Here is a 13823-nt window from a genome sequence, read left to right as displayed (position 1 = left end):
AAAGATACTTTTAAGATATCTGACAATAAAAATTGACAAAACATGAAAATACGCCTCTTTTTGATCACGGTCATAGACAAACGCTCATACTAAATGGAATAAAAATGCGGGTATCGGCAAATTGTACCTGTGACCGCTCAATGTCCCTGAGGTCATCTCAGGTCATGAAGAAAAATGACCCAATCAATATCATTATGATTATAGACGTTTTTTTCTCGAATACCGCTACTACGTGCCGCCCCCGACCCGAGCCACGATAACCGCTACAATAGGCGAATTAATTCACGCATTTATTTTGTTCCCAGACAATCGACATCTTTCAAGTACACGGTGCATCGGCGTCCTAAAATGTGACTGGCAAGGCCGCTCTATCTGGTGACACTCAGTAAAGACGGTGCATCATCATCTAACTGAGGTACCTGTAAAGCTGACATCTTTATCACTATTCATTCGGTATCTGTGATGGACAGTGGGGAAGCGTGTGGGAAGTTGTGGGTGACGACAGCTTTGCCTTACGTAAAGCATCATATGTTTTTAAAACTTTTCTCTTTGTATTAGTTTTGCTACAGCGTGAGGCGTGCAATCGTATATCGAAATGAAAAAAAGTAACTGGAAAAATAGCAGTATCTATCGACATTCCTTAGATCTGTGCTTTGGTAAGGTCCTGACAAATGCTTTATTTATTCATATTAGCCGTTTTCACGACGGCCATCTGGTACACATTTGATGCACAGGTGGTACAGATAAGGTGCAGAATTGGTCAAATCAGCTAGAATCAGCTAGAAGAATCAGCTAGCACTACTAGCTTATATGCACTAATTTCTTATATGCCTGCTTTGTCATATTTTCAGAGAGCATCATCGATTAAAACACTGTAATAAATTCATAAAATGAAGCTATTTCCTGTAAAAGAAATTACGTGCAGATTTGATCAAATCAGGTGCATTCGCCGGATAGACCGTCGTGAAAACGGCCATTAACTACTATTAAGATACATTTTTGTCGATACGTGCCTTATTCGTTACGTGCATGATTAATCAGTACTTTTGCTGACGTACATGTGCAATACGTACTTTTGCGTTGCATGCTTTTGTCTGCATGCAGCTGCTAGGGGGGGGGGGGATAGAGCGCTGCCATACGTCGTGGTGTTCGACTGTGCTGCCATCTGATGTCGCACGACTGATAACTGTCGGCGCGGCGCCGCCGTCTCCATTTGCGTGTGTACAAACGCACGGTCGAGAGCCACTAATTCGAAATTATTTCCAGTTTGGCGATCTTTTGTGCTTACAGATACTTACCATGGTGAGGATAAACTGGAACTGCGTATACTTTGAATGTAACATAATGGACCACTCTTATCACTCGCCGTGGCCACTAGCGCTCACGCTATAGCTCTGCATCGTTACTAGTACTAATAGTTATCCCTTAACTGCATAAGTATCTAAAAATGTTGTGCTTAAGTATCGCTTCTCGGCCTTTTGGCTAAGATCAAAGTGTAGTATCTGTGGGGCATTCCCCCGGTATTTGCACATGATCGCGGCTCATTGGTCGGGATAGACATGCTTTTGGTTGGCTACCTTTCTTTTACAAAGCACGCCGCTAAAACATGCTCTATACGCTAAAAAATCTGTTCTTATCAGCTTAATATCTGATACGTCCCCTACATGGGGACCAGAATATTAAACTGATTTTTGGACTTTGGCGGGGTTTTTGGAGCTTGCTCCAGCCCTGCCGCGGGTTGGCCTGGCATTGCACTACAGCCAGGATCGGCCCACTTTTGTTATCATGCGTTGTGATATGTAGTGAAATAAAAGGATAAAGATACTTTTAAGATATCTGACAATAAAAATTGACAAAACATGAAAATACGCCTCTTTTTGATCACGGTCATAGACAAACGCTCATACTAAATGGAATAAAAATGCGGGTATCGGCAAATTGTACCTGTGACCGCTCAATGTCCCTGAGGTCATCTCAGGTCATGAAGAAAAATGACCCAATCAATATCATTATGATTATAGACGTTTTTTTTCTCGAATACCGCTACTACGTGCCGCCCCCGACCCGAGCCACGATAACCGCTACAATAGGCGAATTAATTCACGCATTTATTTTGTTCCCAGACAATCGACATCTTTCAAGTACACGGTGCATCGGCGTCCTAAAATGTGACTGGCAAGGCCGCTCTATCTGGTGACACTCAGTAAAGACGGTGCATCATCATCTAACTGAGGTACCTGTAAAGCTGACATCTTTATCACTATTCATTCGGTATCTGTGATGGACAGTGGGGAAGCGTGTGGGAAGTTGTGGGTGACGACAGCTTTGCCTTACGTAAAGCATCATATGTTTTTAAAACTTTTCTCTTTGTATTAGTTTTGCTACAGCGTGAGGCGTGCAATCGTATATCGAAATGAAAAAAAGTAACTGGAAAAATAGCAGTATCTATCGACATTCCTTAGATCTGTGCTTTGGTAAGGTCCTGACAAATGCTTTATTTATTCATATTAGCCGTTTTCACGACGGCCATCTGGTACACATTTGATGCACAGGTGGTACAGATAAGGTGCAGAATTGGTCAAATCAGCTAGAATCAGCTAGAAGAATCAGCTAGCACTACTAGCTTATATGCACTAATTTCTTATATGCCTGCTTTGTCATATTTTCAGAGAGCATCATCGATTAAAACACTGTAATAAATTCATAAAATGAAGCTATTTCCTGTAAAAGAAATTACGTGCAGATTTGATCAAATAGCAAACTAATGTAGCAAACGCTGTAGCAAAACTAATACAAAGAGAAAAGTTTTAAAAACATATGATGCTTTACGTAAGGCAAAGCTGTCGTCACCCACAACTTCCCACACGCTTCCCCACTGTCCATCACAGATACCGAATGAATAGTGATAAAGATGTCAGCTTTACAGGTACCTCAGTTAGATGATGATGCACCGTCTTTACTGAGTGTCACCAGATAGAGCGGCCTTGCCAGTCACATTTTAGGACGCCGATGCACCGTGTACTTGAAAGATGTCGATTGTCTGGGAACAAAATAAATGCGTGAATTAATTCGCCTATTGTAGCGGTTATCGTGGCTCGGGTCGGGGGCGGCACGTAGTAGCGGTATTCGAGAAAAAAACGTCTATAATCATAATGATATTGATTGGGTCATTTTTCTTCATGACCTGAGATGACCTCAGGGACATTGAGCGGTCACAGGTACAATTTGCCGATACCCGCATTTTTATTCCATTTAGTATGAGCGTTTGTCTATGACCGTGATCAAAAAGAGGCGTATTTTCATGTTTTGTCAATTTTTATTGTCAGATATCTTAAAAGTATCTTTATCCTTTTATTTCACTACATATCACAACGCATGATAACAAAAGTGGGCCGATCCTGGCTGTAGTGCAATGCCAGGCCAACCCGCGGCAGGGCTGGAGCAAGCTCCAAAAACCCCGCCAAAGTCCAAAAATCAGTTTAATATTCTGGTCCCCATGTAGGGGACGTATCAGATATTAAGCTGATAAGAACAGATACTACACTTTGATCTTAGCCAAAAGGCCGAGAAGCGATACTTAAGCACAACATTTTTAGATACTTATGCAGTTAAGGGATAACTATTAGTACTAGTAACGATGCAGAGCTATAGCGTGAGCGCTAGTGGCCACGGCGAGTGATAAGAGTGGTCCATTATGTTACATTCAAAGTATACGCAGTTCCAGTTTATCCTCACCATGGTAAGTATCTGTAAGCACAAAAGATCGCCAAACTGGAAATAATTTCGAATTAGTGGCTCTCGACCGTGCGTTTGTACACACGCAAATGGAGACGGCGGCGCCGCGCCGACAGTTATCAGTCGTGCGACATCAGATGGCAGCACAGTCGAACACCACGACGTATGGCAGCGCTCTATCCCCCCCCCCCCTAGCAGCTGCATGCAGACAAAAGCATGCAACGCAAAAGTACGTATTGCACATGTACGTCAGCAAAAGTACTGATTAATCATGCACGTAACGAATAAGGCACGTATCGACAAAAATGTATCTTAATAGTAGTTAATGGCCGTTTTCACGACGGTCTATCCGGCGAATGCACCTGATTTGATCAAATCTGCACGTAATTTCTTTTACAGGAAATAGCTTCATTTTATGAATTTATTACAGTGTTTTAATCGATGATGCTCTCTGAAAATATGACAAAGCAGGCATATAAGAAATTAGTGCATATAAGCTAGTAGTGCTAGCTGATTCTTCTAGCTGATTCTAGCTGATTTGACCAATTCTGCACCTTATCTGTACCACCTGTGCATCAAATGTGTACCAGATGGCCGTCGTGAAAACGGCTAATATGAATAAATAAAGCATTTGTCAGGACCTTACCAAAGCACAGATCTAAGGAATGTCGATAGATACTGCTATTTTTCCAGTTACTTTTTTTCATTTCGATATACGATTGCACGCCTCACGCTGTAGCAAAACTAATACAAAGAGAAAAGTTTTAAAAACATATGATGCTTTACGTAAGGCAAAGCTGTCGTCACCCACAACTTCCCACACGCTTCCCCACTGTCCATCACAGATACCGAATGAATAGTGATAAAGATGTCAGCTTTACAGGTACCTCAGTTAGATGATGATGCACCGTCTTTACTGAGTGTCACCAGATAGAGCGGCCTTGCCAGTCACATTTTAGGACGCCGATGCACCGTGTACTTGAAAGATGTCGATTGTCTGGGAACAAAATAAATGCGTGAATTAATTCGCCTATTGTAGCGGTTATCGTGGCTCGGGTCGGGGGCGGCACGTAGTAGCGGTATTCGAGAAAAAAACGTCTATAATCATAATGATATTGATTGGGTCATTTTTCTTCATGACCTGAGATGACCTCAGGGACATTGAGCGGTCACAGGTACAATTTGCCGATACCCGCATTTTTATTCCATTTAGTATGAGCGTTTGTCTATGACCGTGATCAAAAAGAGGCGTATTTTCATGTTTTGTCAATTTTTATTGTCAGATATCTTAAAAGTATCTTTATCCTTTTATTTCACTACATATCACAACGCATGATAACAAAAGTGGGCCGATCCTGGCTGTAGTGCAATGCCAGGCCAACCCGCGGCAGGGCTGGAGCTTCAGCACCTGCAGGAGACACCCCACCTCTCGCAGCTTTTGGCTGACGTGCCGCATCTGGTGTACTTCTCCCAATCGAGCCAACAGCTTCTCGCCGAAAGCCATTATTGTCGGATCAGTCTTGCACAGCAAGGTTACAGCGTCTTGTCGCATGGAGGCGATCACCTTACTCAGGCGGTGGGACACACCGCCGGAGTAAGGTGATCGGCGGCGCGGCCGGCGGCGGCGGCCGGCGCGTCACTGACGGGTTCCGCGGCGGCCGTGCTGTCCCAGGGGGCAGCGCGGGCGGAGCCGCCCGCGCGGGGCCAGCGTCTGCGAGTGGCCACAGATTAACACAGATTGGAACCCGAGCGTCGGCGCCTTTGATGTCGACGACCCCGCGCGCCAACGCCATCTATCGGCGGGGAAATCTTCACGTAGGAGATTCACGCACGCGGGCCGGCTCGCCCGTCACGTTAACACGGGCGAGCATGATGTCGCGGGTGACAAACGATTATTTTACGACGATGATGGCTAATGCACTTTTACAACTACACTCCGGTCACTGTATTATTATTTCCTCGCATACCTAGTCTTAAAGAGAGATGATTCTCGGCCCAATGGTAAGCTATACGGGTGCACCCAATCCTCCAGCGTGAATAACGCAAACACTCGACTCGAGTTCCGTGGCCAACAGGCCGTGTATGTATTTGGACCCGGCGAGCAGCACCATCTCTCGAGCACATCACACACGCACGTATGTACGTACTTACACGCACACATAAGTACATACTCATCTACCACACATAAGTACATACTCATCTACATACAAGCACACACGTAAGCATACACGCACACAGGCGCGCGCGCGCGGACCCGGCGACCACCACCATCTCTCGAGCACATCACACACGCACGTATGTACGTACTTACACGCACACACGTCTATCTGATATCTGATATCTGACGTGCCTTATTCGTTACGTACATGATTAATCAGTACTTTTGCTGACGTACATGTGCAATACGTACTTTTGCCATGCATGCTTTTGTCTGCATGCAGCTAGGGGGGGGGGTAGAGCTGGGGGGGGGGGGGTAGAGCGCTGCCATACGTCGTGGTGTTCGACTGTGCTGCCATCTGATGTCGCACGACTGATAACTGTCGGCGCGGCGCCGCCGTCTCCATTTGCGTGTGTACAAACGCACGGTCGAGAGCCACTAATTCGAAATTATTTCGAGTTTGGCGATCTTTTGTGCTTACAGATACTTACCATGGTGAGGATAAACTGAAACTGCACATACTTTGAATGTAACATAATGGACCACTCTTATCACTCGCCGTGGCCACTAGCGCTCACGTTATAGCTCTGCATTGTTACTAGTACTAATAGTTATCCCTTAACTGCATAAGTATCTTAAAGTGTTGTGCTTAAGTATCGCTTCTCGGCCTTTTGGCTAAGATCAAAGTGTAGTATCTGTGGGGCATTCCCCCGGTATTTGCACATGATCGCGGCTCATTGGTCGGGATAGACATGCTTTTGGTTGGCTACCTTTCTCTTACAAAGCACGCCGCTAAAACATGCTCTATACGCTAAAAAATCTGTTCTTATCAGCTTAATTGGCGAGAGCGTGCCCCATCCTTGACCTAGTACCTGCCCCGGCGACTCTGGCCCGCTCACGGAACTTCCCCTCCACATTGTGCGGCGACAGGAGAGGCGGATGTCGGGGTAAGGGCTAGGTCTCGCTTATTCCTTCTTTGCCAAATCCTCTCCTTGCCCTGCTGGGCGCCACCTCTCCTGCCTGGAGATGGTGTCGCCTCCGGCCTCGTTTGGCCGGGTGCCCGCCGCAGGCGCCTCTTCTCCCTCGCCGGGCCCGGCAGCTCTTCAGCAGCCGTGGCTCGAGGGCCAGCTGCTTGTGCTGCCCAGCCCGCTGCCGCTGCACGTGCACTGCCCGGTGGCGGGGTGCCCTCGGTCATACGCCAACCAGGTGCAGACCGCCGTCCGGCACAGCCTCCTACGGCACCTGCGGACCGACTTCCACCCTGGAATGTCGGTGACCGGGTCGGAGTGGCGTTGTGCGGCCTGTGGAGCCAGACTTGCCCGTAAGGTCTCGGCCCACAGATGCCCCCTCGGCCCTCTGAACCGCCCGGTCCCGGACGCAGCGTCGGCGTTCCGGCAAGAGTGCCACTGGTGCCGGAAGTGGTTTACGACCCGCCGTGGCGTGCTCAACCACCGCGCCCGCTGCCCGCGCCGGCCGCCGCCCGCCCCGCCGCAGCCCACCGACTGGGCCGCTGCGCTGGCGCGGCTCCGTGCCGAGACGGCCCCCGCCGCCGGCGCCCCTGCAAGACCGGCGACACCGACGAGCCCGGAGCTGGACCTGTCGCTGAGCCCTCCGCCGCCGCCACCTGGCCAGGGCCGGCCGACGCCGCCACCGGAGCCGACGCCACCGCCGCCGCCGGAGCCGACACCGACGCCATCACCGGGGCCGACACCGACGCCGCCACGGGAGCGGACACCGCCGCCGGCACCCGAGGAGGATCGGCTCTCGCCGCTGCCGTCGCCTGGGCCGCTGCCCGAGCGGTGGTGGTCGCCGACCCAGACGTCGCAGCCGCCGCGGTCGCCGCCTCTGGTGTTTCCAGAGACCTCGCCGTCGCCGGACTCATCATCCAAGTCAGTTCAATCGTCGCCGTTACACGAGGATCTTCCCGCCTGTGACGGCGGCCCTGTGGACGCCCTGTCGCCGCACCGAGCGGAACGTGTGAGTGATAACGTGACAGTGCCGCCCGCGAGTTCCTCCGTCGCGTCAGTGCCGCCCGCGAGTGCCTCCGACGCGACAGTGCCGCCCGCGAGCCTCCCAGACGCCGCAGTGCCGCAAGAATCGACGCCGCGCGAGTCGGTGCCGACGTGCCTTGTGCTAGTGTCTCCCGTGCCGCCCGCGACGGAGCCAGCAGGGTCCGCACTGGTGCAGACGACCCCGTGTGTCGCCAGGACGACACTGGTGCGGCCCCCCTCGTCGGCGTCCCCGGTCCCGCGCCATCGTTCTGACGGACTGGACTGTGTCGGCGGCGCGTCGATTACGACACCGCGCCGGGCCCGCCGCTCGCCCAACCTGACGTCATCGTGGTTCTGGCTGCGCGGCCCCGGCGTCGGCGCGAGGAGGGAGCCGTCGGCCGACAGCTCGGACTCATCGCCCGACTCGCCGTCCCCAGCGCCCACGCTGTACCTGCCGCCCAGCTCAAGCTCGTCGGACTCGTCCTCAACTGCTGGCAGCGAGCCGGCCGCGTCTCCGGGCCGGACGGCGCGCCGCCGCCGCTACCGAGCCAGGCGCCGAGCGGAGCGCCGCCGCTCGGGCCACGTGGTGCCTGAGGCCGCTCCGCCACTCCACAGATTAACACATGGGGCCACATGTGGTGATGGGGCCACATGTGGACATTGTCACAGAAAACGTGCTCACTTACATCGCCGGCTACTTAGCGTACAGGGCGCGTAAAATGAAGGCATGTCCCGCGTGCATATCTGTTCTGACAAAAGACACAGCGTTTGTGACGTGCGACCGCGAAGCCCTGATCGGGCTAAAGAAGTTCACGGGTGAAAGCAACGTAGAAGTAGGCAGCCTGCAGGTGCCGTCATCTGCGCTGTACGAGACAACCAAGATGATGTTCGAAATCACCGAGACGCAAGCGGCCAGTGCGCTGTGCGGACACGGCGTGCTGAGCAGCCTGCGAGCCTGTGTCGAGGCGACGCAGCCCTACCAGGATCTGGTGAGCAATGTGTGCTGCCAGAAGGCCGTCGATGGGGCCGTAGCTGTGTTCTTGCGAATGCAGCTACACGGGATCTGTGCGAGGATGACGAACGTGAAGACGAGCGAGAACAGCAAGAGTCGCAAACACGTGGTCGTGAGTTCCCGTGTATAGAGCGCTGACGTGCGTGCGCGCGCGCGCCTGTGTGTGCGTACGTGTATGTGGGTTAGTATGTACTTACGTGTGTGCGTGTAAGTACGTACATACGTGCGTGTGTGATGTGCTCGAGAGATGGTGGTGGTCGCCGGGTCCGCGCGCGCGCGCCTGTGTGCGTGTATGCTTACGTGTGTGCTTGTATGTAGATGAGTATGTACTTATGTGTGGTAGATGAGTATGTACTTATGTGTGCGTGTAAGTACGTACATACGTGCGTGTGTGATGTGCTCGAGAGATGGTGCTGCTCGCCGGGTCCAAATACATACACGGCCTGTTGGCCACGGAACTCGAGTCGAGTGTTTGCGTTATTCACGCTGGAGGATTGGGTGCACCCGTATAGCTTACCATTGGGCCGAGAATCATCTCTCTTTAAGACTAGGTATGCGAGGAAATAATAATACAGTGACCGGAGTGTAGTTGTAAAAGTGCATTAGCCATCATCGTCGTAAAATAATCGTTTGTCACCCGCGACATCATGCTCGCCCGTGTTAACGTGACGGGCGAGCCGGCCCGCGTGCGTGAATCTCCTACGTGAAGATTTCCCCGCCGATAGATGGCGTTGGCGCGCGGGGTCGTCGACATCAAAGGCGCCGACGCTCGGGTTCCAATCTGTGTTAATCTGTGGCCACTCGCAGACGCTGGCCCCGCGCGGGCGGCTCCGCCCGCGCTGCCCCCTGGGACAGCACGGCCGCCGCGGAACCCGTCAGTGACGCGCCGGCCGCCGCCGCCGGCCGCGCCGCCGATCACCTTACTCCGGCGGTGTGTCCCACCGCCTGAGTAAGGTGATCGCCTCCATGCGACAAGACGCTGTAACCTTGCTGTGCAAGACTGATCCGACAATAATGGCTTTCGGCGAGAAGCTGTTGGCTCGATTGGGAGAAGTACACCAGATGCGGCACGTCAGCCAAAAGCTGCGAGAGGTGGGGTGTCTCCTGCAGGTGCTGAAGGAAACTGAGGATGCACCTCTCCGGGACTTTCTTTCACCGGGAAAGTTCGAAGTGGTAACTAGAGCGGTCCAACAAGTGTGCTGCTACGACGAGCAGGACGTGAGGAGGCCATCGCTAGCGCTGAAGCTCGGCCATTCCATAAAGAAGTGTGCTGAAATCTGTCTGGCGAAAGCCATCGAGCGAGGAACAAACACGGAGACACTGGAGCAGATTCTCAGACTCCGCGACATGGAGTGGACTGATCTGGTGTCCAGGCCCGCGCTGCAGACGCTGAAGGATGGAAATTGGAATAAGCCTAGCCTCATCCCGATGGCGGAGGACATCAAGAAACTTCAAGATTGTTTGAATGAAGCGATGGAAAGCGCGAAGAGAAAGCTGCAACAGAACCCATCCCCGGCAACGTACAAGACCATGGGAGAAGCTCTCCTGGCACGGATAATGCTCTTCAACCGAAGGCGCCAAGGCGAAGCGGGAAGAATGAGACTGGAAGACTGGGAGAACAGCTTGAGGACCAACGTCCTTAGTGGCGTGGCAGAATGTTTGAGCCCGCTTGAGAAGCACCTGGGTGCTGCTCTAAAGCGGGTTATGGTCCGCGGGAAACGAAAGAGAGGCGTACCGATCTTGTTCACCAAAGAGATGGTAGAAGCGGTGCAGCTCATGTTGGCGAAACGGCAGGAGCTGAAGATCGAGGTGCCATACGTGTTCGCCAACGGCGCCAACAATGCACTTCGAGGGAGCGACTGTCCTGTCTCCGAAAGTTCGTAAACTTATGTGGCGCCAAGTTTCCCAGAACGCCTACGTCTGGCTCTCTGCGGAAACAGAACATCCATCCATCCATCCTCTGCGGAAACATCCATCCATACTTATCCGCCGTGCACATCCGCCGCCGCCGCACCAGAGACTTTTGACGCCGCCCGCTGCTGACCCGCCGACCGCCGGTCGGCTGCTGCTGCCGCCCCTATTGAGGCATTGCTACCGTCGTCGATGCAGTCGTGTGAGGTGCACTCGTCGCGGGCGTCGCGGGCAAGCACCTGCTGCCCCCGCTGGGGCCTTGCCTCCCCGCTGCCCGCCGCCCCCTCCCAGCCACTAGACCCTTTCGATGTGTGTTTCCCCCCCCCCCCCAGCGTGTGTTCGAGTCATGCTATGATCGGTTAGGGAGCCAGCGGTTCGCGCGCTAGAAAGCAGGCCAGCGATACGTTTACGTTACTGCTTGTATTTGTTGTATTTGTGTAATACATGAAAAAAACAACAAGCGGCAAAAAAAAGTTTCCCAGAACGCCTACGTCTGGCTCTCTGCGGAAACAGATGGCGACAACGGCGCAACTCTTGAATTTGCGAGACAATGAGCTGGACCAGTTGGCGACTTGTATGGGCCACGACATAAGGGTCCATAGAGACTTCTACCGTTTTCCCGACACTACCATTCAGGTAGCCAAACTCAGCAAAGTGTTGATCCTGATGGAAAGTGGGGATCTAAAAAACCTCAAAGGTAAAACCCTCGATGAACTGGATCTGGACATGCCACCGTGCGCCACCAGCGGCTCAGATGCAAGCGACTTAAAGAAAGGGAATGAACTGACAGAAGGGGCACCAAACGAGTAAGCAGAAGGGGCACCAAACGAGCAAGCAGAAGGGGCACCGAACGAGCAGGCAGGAGGGACACCGAACGAGCAGACGAGACCTCCCAGAGCGCATCGTATGGAGAAGCAGGCCAATGGGAAGTCACAGTAGCGGCGGATGTGGACCGCAGAAGAGAAGGCGGCCGTTCGTCGAAGCCTGGGGAAATTCTTGGATTCCCACAAAGTACCCGGCCAGAGTGATTGTTTGAGGGCGATGGCTCAGGAGCCAGCTTTGAGGGAGAGGAACTGGAAGGATCTCAAGCACCAGGTATACAACCAGATCATGGCGAACAAGAGGAAGCTGTTCGTGTGATAGTCAAGGCACAGACTGCACGCGGTTCTGATTGTTCTCAAAGATGTTGGACAAGGATGTGCTTTGTTCCAAAGCCGTTGTTAGAAAATAGAGTTTTGCTCTGACTTTTAGTGTGTATATTATCATGCGATGAACGAGCGAGCGTAGAAAAGAGCGTAGAGTTTTGCGCTCTCTCTCTCTCTCTCTCTCTCTCTCTCTCTCTCTCTCTCTCTCTTCGCTCACTCTCTCTCTCTCTCTTCGCTCACTCTCTTTCTCTCTCTTCGCTCACTCTCTCTCTCTCTCTCTCTTCGCTCACTCTCTCTCTCTCTCTTCGCCCACTCTCTCTCTCTTCGCCCACTCTCTCTCTCTCTCTTCGCTCACTCTCTCTCTCTCTCTCTCTCTTCGCTCACTCTCTCTCTCTCTCTCTCTCTCTCTCTCTCTCTCTCTCTCTCTCTCTCTCTCTCTCTATTTCCCTCACTCCATCACCTGTTTCACCCCTCTCACAATCTTTCTGTCCTGTCCTCTCCATTTTCACATTCCTTTTAACCCGCGCCCCACTGGGGTCTGTGTATAACACGCTCTACTGAGGGGCGGCTATTCATAGCCCATCCCCTCCTAACTCCGAAACTAACATACTGGGCCGATTGTCAAAATTCAAACGGCATCTGATAGCCCCGGAAAAACTGTCGCGAGAAACCTAATTTCATTGACCTCGAGGTCACCGATTACGTCACAGGTCAGGTCAAAGTAAAAACTATCGATTTTTGGCTTGTTCACATTTTGGGCTCTGGCTGTCGGCTCACAAGTCAGACCAGGCTGATTTTTGGTTTACACACTTGTGAACAGATGCTTTAGATACCCTGAGGGTACCAAACTTGTACTTTGATTTTCAGGTCAGGGTAGGGTCATCATAGCTCACATAAATCTGTCATAAGTCGGTCACGTGACTCTATGGTCCATTTAGGCCATACCTTTCGAATTCAGTGTCGCCTGTGTCATTTGAGGCTATTTTCATCTGAATATAGCTGTGGTCAGGTCACTTTCAGGTCAACAAAGGTTAAATTTTCAATTTGAAATTTTTCAACAAAAAATATGTCTATCGGATGCAGTTTCAGCTCAGGAGCACGATGGAGCTATTTATATTGGTGTACGATGTCAAATTCGTACAGAAAAGTTGATTTGAAAAATTGAAAATTGTGAAATTTTTGCTATAATGCGTATAACTTGGCTATTTTTGAAGATATCTGGCTAAAACTTGCTAGAGTAAGTCATAGGTATGTATTCTATCATTACGGAGCGAGCGAAGCGAGCGTAGTCTTTCCTTAGATTAACGGAAATTTGAGTATTAGCGGCCGGCCGTGCGGCCGCTTTTGCGAGGCTTATATCTCAGCAGCCACTTCACCGATTTACACGCGGTAATTTTTGTAGGGTAGCTTCATTCCTTCTACCAAGCATTGGTCTACTCCCGATGCATGTGGGTGACCCCTTATGCACGTGCCACGCGCAAAACGAAGAGGTGTCAGTTTTGTAATTGTTGCAATATCTCGGTAACTACTTGGCCGATTGCGCTGAAAGTTGGCATGTAGGTAGGCACCCATTAGGCACTGCATATACATGGGCCAGAGTTGGGGTGCTGCTGCACGTGCGCACGTGCAGGGGTCGTTTCCAGATCTCGAGAACAGCTGGACCGATGGCGCTCAAATTTGGTACACGGTCAGGGACCAGTTAGTAGGGTACCGTGCACAAGTCAGTTGGGACCCATTTTGCACGTGCGCACGTGCAGGGTGCCACTTCCAGATCTCGAGAACGGCTGGGCCGATTGTGCTCAAATTTGGCACATTGCTAGAGACCGGTTAGTAGGGTGCCGTGCACAACTCAGTTGGAGGTACCCCTCGAA

At 51.5% G+C, this 13823-nt stretch overlaps 1 non-coding gene and 3 pseudogenes across 1 annotated transcript; 3 read left to right on the top strand and 1 right to left on the bottom strand.

Annotated features, from left to right (window-relative positions):
* Window positions 1–1462: 1462 nt before the first annotated feature.
* Window positions 1463–1582, top strand: LOC122367355 (annotated as a pseudogene).
* A 20-nt stretch (window positions 1583–1602) lies between these two features.
* On the top strand, window positions 1603–1780 carry LOC122367345 (annotated as a pseudogene).
* Window positions 1781–3382: 1602 nt separating this feature from the next.
* On the bottom strand, window positions 3383–3575 carry LOC122367341. Its single transcript, XR_006254040.1, has one exon. It is a non-coding gene; the product is annotated as a U2 spliceosomal RNA (small nuclear RNA).
* A 2973-nt stretch (window positions 3576–6548) lies between these two features.
* Window positions 6549–6668, top strand: LOC122367354 (annotated as a pseudogene).
* The last annotated feature ends 7155 nt before the right edge of the window (window positions 6669–13823 follow it).

This window comes from Amphibalanus amphitrite, unplaced genomic scaffold (assembly GCF_019059575.1).
Source record: "Amphibalanus amphitrite isolate SeventyFive unplaced genomic scaffold, NRLGWU_Aamphi_draft 000864F_arrow, whole genome shotgun sequence".
Lineage (NCBI taxonomy): Eukaryota > Metazoa > Arthropoda > Thecostraca > Balanomorpha > Balanidae > Amphibalanus > Amphibalanus amphitrite.
The sequence above is the reverse complement of the archived record's forward strand: the minus strand, read 5'-3'. Positions and strand labels throughout refer to the sequence as shown.